Below are 13,809 nucleotides of genomic sequence, written 5' to 3'. Positions count from 1 at the left end.
TAGCACTACTACCACTACTACTACCACCACTACCACTACTACTACCACCACTACCACTACTACTACTACTACTACTACTACTACCACTACTACTACTACTACTACTACTACCATTACTACTACTATTACTACTACTATTACTACTACTATTACTACTACTACCACCACTACTACTACCACCACTACCACTACTACTACCACCACTACCACTACTACTACCACTACCACTACTACCACTACTACTACTACTACCACCACTACCACTACCACTACTACCACTACTACTACTACTACTACTACTACCACTACTACTACTACTACTACCACCCACTACTACTACTACCACTACTACTACTACTACTACTACTACCACTACTACTACTACCACTACTACCACTACTACTACTACTACTACTACTACCACTACTACTACTACCACTACTACCACTACTACTACTCCTATTACTACTACTACCACTCCTACTGCAGGTACTACTGATGCTGCTTTTCTCACGCAGTACCAACACCTGGCCTCTCTTTCCCTCCTTTCCTCTTTCTCCGCCCCCTTCTCTCTCTCTCTCCTTCCATCTCTCTCTGCCCTCCCTCCCCCCACCCTCTCCCTCCCTCACTCTCATCAGCACTGAGTTTAAAAGTCTCTAAATGGGCCAGTGTAATTATAGAAAGATAGAGCACCCCTCTGTTAGCCTTGGTTGATAGTGTTCTATTCACCTTGTTATTGGACTGTGTGTTTGTTTAACAAGCCCACATCTTAACCCTTTAGACCAAGAGGACATTCTCAAGGTCCAAGGTTTCATGTGGACTTTACAAGTCTCAGGCAGAGCTACCTCATCACCAACAAATCACCTCTGCTACATTAGCTAGTTCAACGTGTTTTATACTCTTATAATCTGGTCAGTTCTACAGTCTCCGTTGTGACAAATAGCTGCCATCGTCTAGCCTCGTACAACCATCCTTCCATTCTGTTTCCAAACAGAAGTATGAGGCTCGCCACAATCATACCAGTGTGACGATTATCTAACAGGAAGTTGTCATGGTTCTAACAGGAAGTTGTAATGGTTCTAACAGGAAGTTGTCATGGTTCTTACAGGAAGTTGTAATGGTTCTAACAGGAAGTTGTAATGGTTCTTACAGGAAGTGTACGTGGGGACGGAGACGATCTGCACGGTAGATGGACTCCACTACAACAGCACCTACATGTCCAGGGTCAAAGCCTTCAACGACAGCGGAGTGGGACAGTACAGCAAGATACTGGCCATGCAGACCTCCGAGAGTAAGCCTACCTGAGCCCACTCTATAGAGCATATGGTTCAAATGGCCCCCTATTCCCACATGTAGTGCACTACTTTTTGATCAGGCCTCATAGGGTGACAAAAGTAGTTCACTCCTTCCGGGAATAGGGGGCCATTTGGGCTCTGCAGTCATACCGTATGTGCTGTGGTGTCACCAACTCGTCTTATCCATCGTTGTCGTGCCCGAGACATGCATGTTTAGCATGGCAATGAGCCGACGCAGACAGCGGTTGGCTAAAGCACATACTGATTGGAGACGTTGAATCTAAAGAGCATATCTACAGCTGCCTATCAGACCTGGGTTCTAATTAAGCAATAAGGCCCGGGTGGGGTATATGGCCAATATATCAGGGCTAAGGGCTGTTCTTATGCACGGCGAAACGCGGACTGCCTGGACACAGCTTTGGTACACACATACAGTATTCTCCCCACCCTCCCTTACACCTGCCTGCCACCTGCTTTCCCAATGTGTACGCTGCTCAGCTCTACACGTCCGGACGGACAGACAGACAACAGAAGCTTGTCAGTGGACCTGTGAGATCCAGGCAGCTTCTTCTCTCTTTGTGACATGATTTTGGACTGGATTGTCTCTTTTGACGTTGTCCTATGTAGCTGTTGGTTTAACAAGGATAATACTGTATCTGGAAAACAAGACAAACATGTTTTTTATTTTTTTTATTAATTTTACCTTTATTTAACCAGGCAAGTCAGTTAAGAACAAATTCTTATTTTCAATGACGGCCTGGGAACAGCGGCCTAGGAACAGTAGATAGATTCTATTGGTTTCAGGTTTCAATTGACAATTTTGATGCCAGGCAACAAGCATTTGTTCCGCCTTTAATTTTCTCCCCGTCTGGTAAATAGTCTAGGGGACAGAGTGCTGTAATGATCTACATAGCCCTTGTCGAATCCCTAGGCTGGTTGGAATATGCTTGTGTCTTCCCTGTGATACTGAAATGGCCACTGAAAAGAAGCAGTTTCCCTGATAAACTCAACACGGCTTTTACAGTCTCTACCATCCTCCCCCTCACCCTCACCCCCCTCACCTCCTACACACTGTGCTTTTACTCTGCTCCCTCACACTCTCTTTTACTCTGCTCCCTCACACTCTCTCTTTTACTCTGCTCCCTCACACTCTCTCTTTTACTCTGCTCCCTCACACTCTCTCTTTTACTCTGCTCCCTCACTCTCTCTTTTACTCTGCTCCCTCACACTCTCTCTTTTACTCTGCTCCCTCACACTCTCTCTTTTACTCTGCTCCCTCACACTCTCTCTTTTACTCTGCTCCCTCACACTCTCTCTTTTACTCTGCTCCCTCACACTCTCTCTTTTACTCTGCTCCCTCACACTCTCTCTTTTACTCTGCTCCCTCACACTCTCTCTTTTACTCTGCTCCCTCACACTCTCTCTTTTACTCTGCTCCCTCACACTCTCTTTTACTCTGCTCCCTCACACTTTCTCTTTTACTCTGCTCCCTCACACTCTCTCTTTTACTCTGCTCCCTCACACTCTCTCTTTTACTCTGCTCCCCCTCACACTCTCTCTTTTACTCTGCTCCCTCACACTCTCTCTTTTACTCTGCTCCCTCACACTCTCTCTTTTACTCTGCTCCCTCACACTCTCTCTTTTACTCTGCTCCCTCACACTCTCTCTTTTACTCTGCTCCCTCACACTCTCTCTTTTACTCTGCTCCCTCACACTCTCTCTTTTACTCTGCTCCCTCACACTCTCTCTTTTACTCTGCTCCCTCACACTCTCTCTTTTACTCTGCTCCCTCACACTCTCTCTTTTACTCTGCTCCCTCACACTCTCTCTTTTACTCTGCTCCCTCACACTCTCTCTTTTACTCTGCTCCCTCACACTCTCTCTTTTACTCTGCTCCCTCACACTCTCTCTTTTACTCTGCTCCCTCACACTCTCTCTTTTACTCTGCTCCCTCACACTCTCTCTTTTACTCTGCTCCCTCACACTCTCTCTTTTACTCTGCTCCCTCACACTCTCTTTTACTCTGCTCCCTCACTCTCTCTTTTACTCTGCCCCCGTTTCTCCACCCCTCTTCCTCTCTCTCTTTCTTTCACTCTCTCTCCATCCCAACTTTCTTCCCCCTCTTCCTCTCTCTCTCTCTTTCTTTCTCTCCCCTCTCTTCTACCTCTTCCTCTCTCTCTCTTTCTTTCACTCTTTCTCCCTCCCAACTTTCTCCCCCCCTCTTCCTCTCTCTCTCTCTCTTTCTTTCTCTCCCCCTCTTTCCCCACTTTCTTCTCCCTCTTCATCTCTCTCTCTCCCAACTTTCTTCCCCCTCTCCTCTCTCTCTCTCTTTCTTTCTCTCCCCTCTCTCCCACTTTCTTCTCCCTCTCCCTTTCTTCTCTTTCTTTCTTTCACTCTCTCTCCCTCCCAACTTTTTCTCCCTCTTCCCTCTTCCTCTCTCTCTCTCTCTTTCTTTCTTTCTTTCTTTCTTTCACTCTTTCTCCCTCCCAACTTTCTTCCCCTCTTCCTCTCTCTCTTTCTTTCTCTCCCCCTCTCTTCTCCCTCTTCCTCTCTCTCTCTTTCTTTCTCTCCCCTCTCTCCCCACTTTCTTCTCCCTCTTCATCTCTCTCTCTCCCAACTTTCTTCCCTCCTCTTCCTCTCTTTTTTTTCTCTCATTCTCTTGCCGTCTTTCTCCCTCTCTCGCTCTCCCTCTATTCATTTCACATTGCACCTGGACAATCTCCATGTGATATGCAAACACTGGCCACAGGTATGAATGGTTCACACACCCTTTAACCCTGTCTTTGCTGAATGTCTCCTGCGCTCTACTCTGCTCCACTCCTAACCTGATCATTGCCAATGTCATCACAGCAACCAATCATTGAATTGATAACCAAAGGGTGAGCAGTTTGCTGTCCAATGAGGGCCTCAGTTATTCCAGGTTTCACTGGGAAACTCCAATCAACATTTTTTTTTTAAACTTATGTTCCCATGGGAACTCTCGTGTTCTGATGTTCCAATTACCATGGTAACAGTATCAAGTCCCATAGAGCGCCCACAGAGATAGCAACGGCCCTCTCCTTGAGTGTCTAATGGACTATTGTAGTTGTAATATCTGTCATTTATGTATAATAATAGTGTATTTGACAGTATGTGCCAGAGATATGTGTTTTGCCTGTACCGCACCGTAGAGTATCAGCCAGTACTCTAGTCTTCTATTCTGATAACACTCTGGTCTGCAGTAGCTGTCATTCCACTCCTTGTATGCACGTGTCATATGCCAAAGACAATGTTCATCAAGGAGTGGAATGATAGCGAAAAACGTGAACAACTTGAGGTCCCCGGGATCGAGTTTGGAAAACGCTGGTCTAACCTCACCTCAGAGCACCAGTTTCTAGTCTCATCTCCTCTGTTAGTTGTTTTCACCATGCTGATGGTTCCTTATGGCGGGAAAACCTAAAAGCGAACCTTTTTATCTGTCTGTTTGTGTGTCTACTTCTTGTAGTTGCCTGGTTCACCTTTGATCCCGCGTCAGCCCACCCTGACATCATCCTCTCCAATGACAACCTGACAGTGACGTGCAACAGCTACGATGACAGGGTGGTCATGGGTAATTCAGGCTTCTCCCGCGGTGTGCACTACTGGGAGATCACGGTGGATCGCTATGACAACCACCCGGACCCTGCGTTTGGGGTTGCCCGCGGCGACGTGCTGAAGGACGGATGCTGGGAAAAGACGACAGGGCCTGGGCCATGTACGTGGACAACAACCGCTCCTGGTTCATGCACAACAACTCACACACCAACAGGTAGGTCACCTGGTACACCTGATGCATCCACACCAACAGGTAGGTCACCTGGTACACCTGATGCGTCCACACCAACAGCTAATGGAGAGGCTTTGTATAATGAAACACCAACCAATCCACTCTGTGTAACAGTGTTGCTTCCATCCATCTCCTCGCCCCTGACCTGGGCTCAAACTAGTGACCCTCTGAACACATCGACAACAGTCACCCGCAAAGCATCGTTACCTACAGCTCTATAAAAGCCACGGCCCTTGCAGAGCAAGAGAAACAACTACTTCCAGGTCTCTGAATGAGTGACGTCAAAGATTGAAACGCTACTAGCGCACACTGCTAACTAGCTAGCCATTTCACACCGGTTACTCTCACCCCCCTTTGACCTCCTTCTTCCCCACAGCAACCAGTGATCCAGGTCACGGCACCAATGTAACAGTGTTACTTCCGTCCCTCTCCTCGCCCCAACCTGAACTCGAAACAGGGACCCTCTGAACACATTGACAACAGTCACCCTCGAAACATCGTTACTTATCGCTCCACAAAAGCCGCGGGGAAACTACTTAGGTCTCATAGGTCTTATCTCATTTGTACTTCCGGCGCCGACAGAGATGGCCGCCGCTTCGTGTTCCTAGGAAACTATGCAGTTTTTTGTTTTTTTACGTGTTATTTCTTACATTAGTACCTCAGGTCATCTTAGGTTTCATTACATACAGCCGAAAAGAACTACTGTATATAAGATCAGCGTCAACTCACCATCAGTACGACCAAGAATATGTTTTCCGTAACGCGGATCCTGTGTCCTGCCTTACAAACAGGACAACGGAATGGATCGCATGCAGCGACCCCAAAAACGACCAAAAAGAGGGAAACGTAGCGGTCTTCTGGTTAGACTACGGAGACGGGCACATCGTGCCCCACTTCCTAGCATTCTTCTTGCCAATGTCCAGTCTCTTGACAACAAGGTTGATGAAATCCGAGCAAGGGTAGCATTCCAGAGGGACATCAGAGACTGTAACGTTCTGTGCTTCACGGAAACATGGCTCACTGGAGAGACGCTATCCGATGCGGTGCAGCCAACGGGTTTCTCCACGCATCGCGCCGACAGAAACAAACACCTTTCTGGTAAGAAGAGGGGTGGGGGTGTATGCCTTATGGCTAACGAGGCATGGTGCGATGAAAGAAACATACAGGAACTCAAATCCTTCTGTTCACCTGATTTAGAATTCCTCACAATCAAATATAGACCGATTACCTACCAAGAGAATTCTCTTCGATTATAATCACAGCCGTATATATCCCCCCCAAGCAGACACATCGATGGCTCTGAACGAACTTTATTTAACTCTTTGCAAACTGGAAACCATTTATCCAGAGGCTGCATTCATCGTTGTTGGGGATTTTAACAAGGCTAATCTGAAAACAAGACTCCCTAAATTTTATCAGCATATCGATTGCGCAACCAGGGGCGGAAAACCTTGGATCACAGTTACTCTAACTTCCGCGACGCATATAAGGCCCTGCCCCGCCCCCTTTCGGAAAAGCTGACCACAACTCCATTTTGCTGATACCTGCCTACAGACAAAAGCTAAAAAGAAGCTCCCACGCTGAGGTCTGTCCAACGCTGGTCCGACCAAGCTGACTCCACACTCCAAGACTGCTTCCATCACGTGGACTGGGACATGTTTCGTATTGCGTCAAATAACAACATTGACGAATACGCTGATTCGGTGTGCGAGTTCATTAGAACGTGCGTTGAAGATGTCGTTCCCATAGCAACGATTAAAACATTCCCTAACCAGAAACCTTGGATTGATGGCAGCATTCAGTGTGAAACTGAAAGCGCGAACCACTGCTTTCAATCAGGGCAAGGTGTCTGGTAACATGACTGAATACATACAATGCAGCTATTCCCTCCGTAAGGCTATCAAACAAGCTAAGCGTCAGTACAGAGACAAAGTAGAATCCCAATTCAACGGCTCAGACACAAGAGGCATGTGGCAGGGTCTACAGTCAATCACGGACTACAGGAAGAAATCCAGCCCAGTCACGGACCAGGATGTCTTGCTCCCAGGCAGACTAAATAACTTTGTTGCCCGCTTTGAGGACAATACAGTGCCACTGACACTGCCTGCAACGGAAAAATGCGGTCTCTCCTTCACTGCAGCCGAGGTGAGTAAAACATTTAAACGTGTTAACCGCAAGGCTGCAGGCCCAGACGGCATCCCCAGCCGCGCCCTCAGAGCATGCGCAGACCAGCTGGCTGGTGTGTTTACGGACATATTCAATCAATCCCTATACCAGTCTGCTGTTCCCACATGCTTCAAGAGGGCCACCATCGTTCCTGTTCCCAAGAAAGCTAAGGTAACTGAGCTAAACGACTACCGCCCCGTAGCACTCACTTCCGTCATCATGAAGTGCTTTGAGAGACTAGTCAAGGACCATATCACCTCCACCCTACCTGACTCCCTAGACCCACTCCAATTTGCTTACCGCTCAAATAGGTCCACAGACGATGCAATCTCAACCACACTGCACACTGCCCTAACCCATCTGGACAAGAGGAATACCTATGTGAGAATGCTGTTCATCGACTACAGCTCGGCATTCAACACCATAGTACCCTCCAAGCTCGTCATCAAGCTCGAGACCCTGGGTCTCGACCGCCCTGTGCAACTGGGTACTGGACTTCCTGACGGGCCGCCCCAGGTGGTGAGGGTAGGTAACAACATCTCCTTCCCGCTGATCCTCAACACTGGGGCCCCACAAGGGTGCGTTCTGAGCCCTCTCCTGTACTCCCTGTTCACCCACGACTGCGGGCCACGCACGCCTCCAACTCAATCATCAAGTTTGCGGACGACACAACAGTGGTAGGCTTGATTACCAACAACGACGAGACGGCCTACAGGGAGGAGGTGAGGGCCCTCGGAGTGTGGTGTCAGGAAAATAACCTCACACTCAACGTCAACAAAACTAAGGAGATGATTGTGGACTTCAGGAAACAGCAGAGGGAACACCCCCTATCCACATCGATGGAACAGTAGTGGAGAGAGTAGCAAGTTTTAAGTTCCTTGGCATACACATCACAGACAAACTGAATTGGTCCACTCACACAGACAGCATCGTGAAGAAGGCGCAGCAGCGCCTCTTCAACCTCAGGAGGCTGAAGAAATTCGGCTTGTCACCAAAAGCACTCACAAACTTCTACAGAGGCACAATCGAGAGCATCCTGGCGGGCTGTATCACCGCCTGGTACGGCAACTGCTCCGCCCTCAACCGTAAGGCTCTCCAGAGGGTAGTGAGGTCTGCACAACGCATCATCGGGGAAAACTACCTGCCCTCCAGGACACCTACACCACCCGATGTTACAGGAAGGCCATAAAGATCATCAAGGACATCTACCACCCGAGCCACTGCCTGTTCACCCCGCTATCATCCAGAAGGTGAGGTCAGTACAGGTGCATCAAAGCTGGGACCGAGAGACTGAAAAACAGCTTCTATCTCAAGGCCATCAGACTGTTAAACAGCCACCACTAACATTGAGTGGCTGCTGCCTACACACTGACACTGACTCAACTCCAGCCACTTTAATAATGGGAATTGATGGGAAATGTTGTAAATATATCACTAGCCACTTTAAACAATGCTACCTTATATAATGTTACTTACCCTACATTATTCATCTCATATGCATACCTATATACTGTACTCTATATCATCGACTGCATCCTTATGTAATACATGTATCACTAGCCACTTTAACTATGCCACTTTGTTTACATACTCATCTCACATGTATATACTGTACTCGATACCATCTACTGTATCTTGCCTATGCTGCTCTGTACCATCACTCACTCATATATCCTTATGTACATATTCTTTATCCCCTTACACTGTGTATAAGACAGTAGATTAGGAATTGTTAGTTAGATTACTTGTTGGTTATTACTGCATTGTCGGAACTAGAAGCACAAGCATTTCGCTACACTTGCATTAACATCTGCTAACCATGTGTATGTGACAAATAAAATTTGATTTGATTTGATTCATAGCGAGTGACGTCACCGATTTTAAACACAACTAGCTGCTAACCAGCTGACCATTTCACACGACTGGTTACACGACTGTGAAGATACTGCTTATTTTACCTGTATGCTTAAGATGTGTCATTGGGACTCAAATCAAATCTACTTGTATTTGTCACATGCTTGGTAAACAACAGGTGTAGACATAGTGAAATGCTTACGGTCCTTTTCCAACGATGCAAGTTTTTATTTTTCTTCAGAAGAAAGAAAAAGGACTGTAGGTATTTGCTTTCAGAAAGTATTCGCACCCTTTTACCTATACCACATTTTGTTGCGTTATAAAGTGATGAAATAGATAGATTTTTTTCTCACCATAGTGTTGACTCAAGGGTGGGAATACTTACTGTATGTAAATTAGATATTTCATTTATTTATTTTTTGTAAAAATGTAAACATGCGTTCTCTTTGTCATTATTAATATTATTAATCATTTTTAGATTTTTTTTTGTATTTTTTTATGACGAAAATCCGGTGTTTCTATGTCAAACAGTGCATTCGGAAAGTATTCAGACCCCTTGACTTTTTCCCCACTTTGTTACGTTACAGCCTTATTCTAAAATGGATTAAATTGTTTTTTTTTCTTCCTCATCCATCTACACACACGACCCCATAATGACATCACAATACCCCATAATGCCATCACAAGACCCCATAATGACATCACAAGACCCCATAATGACATCACAATACCCCATAATGACATCACAAGACCCCATAATGACATCACAAGACCCCATAATGACATCACAATACCCCATAATGACATCACAAGACCCCATAATGACATCACAAGACCCCATAATGACATCACAATACCCCATAATGACAAAGCAAAAACAGGTTTTTCGATTTGGGTGGAGTGCTGCAGAGATGGTTGTCCTTCTGGAAGGGTCTCCCATCTCCACAAAGGAACTCCGGAGGTTTCTCAGAGTGACCATCGGGTTTTTGTTCACCTCCCCTAACCAATGCCTTTCTCTCCAGATTGCTCAGTTTGGCCCGCGGCCAGCTCTAGGAAGAGTATTGGTGGTTCCAAACTTCTTCCATTTAAGAATAATGGAGGCCACTGTGTTCTTGGGGACTTTCAATGCTGCAGACAATTTTTGGTACCCTTCCCCAGATCTGTGACTCGACACAATCCTGTCTCTGAGCTCTACGGACAATTCCTTCGACCTCATGGGTTGGTTTTTGCTCTGACATGCACTGTCAACTATCGGACCTTATATAGACAGGTGTGTGCCTTTCCAAATCATGTCCAATCAATTGAATTTACCACAGGTGGACTCAAATAAAGTTGTAGAAACATCTCAAGGATGATCGATGGAAACAGGATGCACCTGAGCTCAGTTTGGAGTATTATAGCAAAGGGTCTGAATACTTATGTAAATAAGGTATTTCTGTTTTTTTTTATACATTTGCTAAAATGTCAGGAAAACCTGTAATTCACTTTGTCATTATGGGGTATTGTGATGTCATTATGGGGTCTTGTGATGTCATTATGGGGTATTGTGATGTCATTATGGGGTCTTGTGATGTCATTATGGGGTATTGTGATGTCATTATGGGGTCTTGTGATGTCATTATGGGGTCTTGTGATGTCATTATGGGGTCTTGTGATGTCATTATGGGGTATTGTGATGTCATTATGGGGTATTGTGATGTCATTATGGGGTTTTGCGGTAGATTGATGAGAAGTTTATATTATTTGATCAATTTTAGAATAAGGCTGTAACGTAACCAAATGTGGACAAGGGGAAGGGGTCTGAATACTGTATACTATGCATACTGTATGTATTTGACACTCGGTGTGTCTCTTCAGGACGGACGGGGGCGTCGGTAAAGGGGCTACAGTAGGAGTGTTGTTAGACTTCACCAGAAGGGTCCTCATCTTCCTCATCAACGATGAACAGCAGGGTCCTGTGGCCTTCGAAGGCATCGAGGGGCTCTACTACCCTGCTATCAGCCTCAACCGAAACGTACAGGTAACATAGAAACAACATAGAAACAACGCTATAGCCCCAATGTAGAAACAACGCTATAGCCCCAACATAGAAACAACCCTATAGCCCCAACGTAGAAACAACACTATAGCCCCAACGTAGAAATAACGTTATAGCCCCAATGTAGAAACGCCATTATAGCCACAACGTAGAAACAACATTATAGCCCCAACGTAGAAACAATGCTATAGCCCCAACGTAGAAATAACGTTATAGCCCCAATGGGGAAACAACGTTATAGCCCCAAAGTAGAAACAACGTTATAGCCCCAACGTAGAAACAACATTATAGCCCCAACGTGAAACAACGTTATAGCCACAACGTAGAAACAACGTTATAGCCCCAACGTAGAAACAACGTTATAGCCCCAACGTAGAAACAACATTATAGCCCCAACGTAGAAACAACGTTATAGCCCCAACGTAGAAACAACATTATAGCCCCAACGTAGAAACAACGTTATAGCCCCAACGTAGAAACAACATTATAGCCCCAACGTAGAAACAACGTTATAGCCCCCAAAGTAGAAACAACATTATAGCCCCAACGTAGAAACAACGTTATAGCCCCAACGTAGAAACAACATTATAGCCTCAACGTAGAAACAACGTTATAGCCCCAACGTAGAAACAACATTATAGGCCCAATGTAGAAACAATGCTATAGCCCCAACGTAGAAACAACGTTATAGCCCAACGTAGAACCTTACAGTTTCTCGTCCAACACTCTAACCACTAGGCTACACTGCCACCTCAGCCTGAGACAGCCATTTGTAGTTCTGTATGATAGCCACATTAGCAACTAATTAGCATTCCATTTTTTTGGAGGGCGACGGGTGGGTAAAACACAGAGAATATATTGATAAAAGTCACCTTGTCCTAGAGAGATTTACACGGTTGTCAAAACGTCACGCCTCCACTAAACACAGCCCTCATATGTATTTGGGGCTGCAGGTAGCCTAGCGGTTAGAGCGGTGGACTAGCAACCAAAAGGTTGCAAGATCAAATCCCTGAGCTGACAAGTTAACAATCTGTCATTGTGCCCTGAACAAGGCAGATAACCCACTGTTCTTAGGCCATCATTGAAAATAAGAATTTGTTCTTAAATTAACTGACTTGCCTAGTTAAATAAAGGTAAAATAAAAAAAGTATTTCTAAAATCTCCTACAGAAAAAATGAATGGTGAAAAAACGATTGAACTGTTTGACTGCTAGGTTTTATGGGTATTAATGGCTCTATTGGTAATGCACTGCTTGCTAACACCTCATGCAGTGATACAATAGCTCAGTCTATTTCACATTAGTTCAACTACTCTACCTGCTGTTCAATACCTGCAATGACATCTACAGATAGTTGTTCGATCTGCTTCGAGAACTATTATTTTCTGATGCTAGGACATGAGGAGGAGGAGGATGAGGAAGGAGGAGGAAGATTATGATTTTTGATTGTTCTGTAGGTGACCCTGCACACCGGCCTGCCCATTCCTGACTTCTACACTCCAGGGGAAGCAGACCTGTCTGGCTCAGTGTGTTAAGGAGTTGAATCAGCACGGCAGTGAAGCAAGACAAGACAACGGCTTCGTCCCAAATGGCACACTATAGCGCACCCTATTCCCTTTATAGTGCACAGGGCTCATAGAGCTCTGGTCAAACGTAGTGCACTATATAGGAATAGGGTGCCATTTGGGACTCAGAGAATGGCAACAAGCTGCTCACCTCCTGGGCTCTCTAAGTGTGGATCCCAAATGGCACCCTATTCCCTGTATAGTGCACTGCTCTTAGCTAGACTCATGCTAAAAAGTAGTCTGCTGTATAAGGAATAGGGTTCCCATAGGTCTCGTTCAACTCACAGCCATGTATGTACACAAACAACACCACATCCCTATTCCCTAGCTTCTATAGACCAACCAGGCCCACTGTCAGGCGTCAGACAGCGCAACCGTCGCCTGTTGATCACAGGACTAGCGTTGGGTTGGACTGACGTCAGTGTCTGACGCGAGACAATGCTCCTGCCCTCTACAGACCACTGACGGTCCGGACCCATAGGCTTGACTGTACAGTACAGCATACTCTCAATACCCAGCCATACAGTTACTGTACAAACTTACTGAGCCATCAACACCCAACTCTCAATACCCAGCCATACAGTTACTGTACAAACTTACTGAGCCATCAACACCCAACTCTCAATACCCAGGTATACAGTTACTGTACAAACTTACTGAGCTATCAACACCCAACTCTCAATACCCAGCTATGCCAGTTACTGTACAAACTTACTGAGCCATCAACACCCAACTTTCAATACCCAGCTATACAGTTACTGTACAAACTTAATGAGCCATCAACACCCAACTCTCAATACCCTGCTATACAGTTACTGTACAAACTTACTGAGCTATCAACACCCAACTCTCAATACCCAGCTCTACAGTTACTGTACAAACTTACTGAGCTATCAACACCCAACTTTCAATACCCAGCTCTACAGTTACTGTACAAACTTACTGAGCCATCAACACCCAACTCTCAATACCCTGCTATACAGTTACTGTACAAACTTACTGAGCCATCAACATCAACTCTCAACTGGAAATGGAACTCTGATTTGGCTTAATTATTATGATTGGTTGAAAAGTGAACTAGATTCATC

The 13,809-nt window shown here is 45.6% G+C and overlaps 1 pseudogene; it reads left to right on the top strand.

The window, feature by feature from the left end:
- LOC135532864 (E3 ubiquitin-protein ligase TRIM9-like) overlaps window positions 1-12,754 on the top strand; it is a 35,154-nt pseudogene extending 22,400 nt beyond the window's left edge.
- Window positions 12,755-13,809: the final 1,055 nt, after the last annotated feature.

The sequence above is a fragment of the Oncorhynchus masou genome, unplaced genomic scaffold (assembly GCF_036934945.1).
Source record: "Oncorhynchus masou masou isolate Uvic2021 unplaced genomic scaffold, UVic_Omas_1.1 unplaced_scaffold_2073, whole genome shotgun sequence".
NCBI lineage: Eukaryota > Metazoa > Chordata > Actinopteri > Salmoniformes > Salmonidae > Oncorhynchus > Oncorhynchus masou.
This window is presented reverse-complemented; position numbering and strand designations above follow the sequence as displayed.